The 869-nt window shown below is 61.3% G+C and overlaps 1 protein-coding gene across 1 annotated transcript in view; it reads right to left on the bottom strand.

Moving 5' to 3' along the window:
- ARHGEF12 (Rho guanine nucleotide exchange factor (GEF) 12) overlaps positions 1–772 on the bottom strand; it is a 171,112-nt gene extending 170,340 nt beyond the window's left edge. The window contains exon 1 of the mRNA XM_010830485.1: positions 659–772. The gene's annotated coding sequence lies outside the window, so the exon portion shown is untranslated. The remainder of the gene's footprint in view (positions 1–658) is intronic.
- Between the last annotated feature and the right edge of the window lie 97 nt (positions 773–869).

The following is an 869-nucleotide window of genomic DNA, read 5'->3' as shown; positions in this document are numbered from 1 at the left end:
GACAACCGCAGGCGCGCGCGCGGGTTCCGTTCCGGTTCTGCCTTCCCGGCCCCTGCCGCATCCAGCGCGAGCGCTCGCCCTTCCCTCCCCGCCGACTTTTTTTGGCCTCCTCCCCTCTGACTTCGGGAAGCCGCCTCACCCGGGATCCCTCCGCGGCGCGCGGGGCGGCCCCAGCCCCCCGCGCTCGCCACCCCGCGCGCCGCCTCCTCTCACCGACCGCGGGTGCGCGCCGCCCCCGCGCGGACGCCTCCGCCGGACTCTTGTTGGGGGAGAGCGAAAAAGTAGTTCTGCAGGGCAGAAGGAGGTGGGCACCGTGCGACCCTGAGAGTCCCACGCGCCAACCTAAGGTTGTCTCAGGGAGCCCACGAATGCCGGAGGTTGCTACTTTGGGGTCTAGCTTGCCCTAACTCGGCTTTCTCCCAGAGAGCACGCCCCCAGTCCCGAGTTGTTGAGGATGAGAGAAGAGGCTCTTTGGAAATTACTCACCCCCTTGTCCTAGAAACTTGTATTCCTTAAGGGAGCATACTTGTTCTTTTCTGATAACACGCACAGACTGTTTTTGGCGAATGGAAGCAAACTCAGGTCCGGCTGCCCGGACCCCGCTGCTCTCTGGTGAATCAGACCCCAGCAGAGAGAGGTTTTGGCCTTGGCCGCTCACCTGGGGCACCTGCTGGCCTCGGCCCAGGGCAGGGGCTGCCGCGCAAAAGTCTTGGCTGCCGGCGGAGAGTTGGAGGATGGAAGTGTATAGGAATGGGGAGACAGTTTGGGAATTGGAGCCAGGATTTTTTCGTATAAGGTTGCTTTTAGGCTGCTTCTGCCTTGGCAAAATGAAATGTATTATTTGCCAAATTGAGCAAGCATGGTGCTTT

This window comes from Bison bison, unplaced genomic scaffold (genome assembly GCF_000754665.1).
Source record: "Bison bison bison isolate TAMUID 2011002044 unplaced genomic scaffold, Bison_UMD1.0 scf7180017864518, whole genome shotgun sequence".
In the NCBI taxonomy this organism is placed as follows: domain Eukaryota; kingdom Metazoa; phylum Chordata; class Mammalia; order Artiodactyla; family Bovidae; genus Bison; species Bison bison.
The sequence above is the reverse complement of the archived record's forward strand: the minus strand, read 5'-3'. Positions and strand labels throughout refer to the sequence as shown.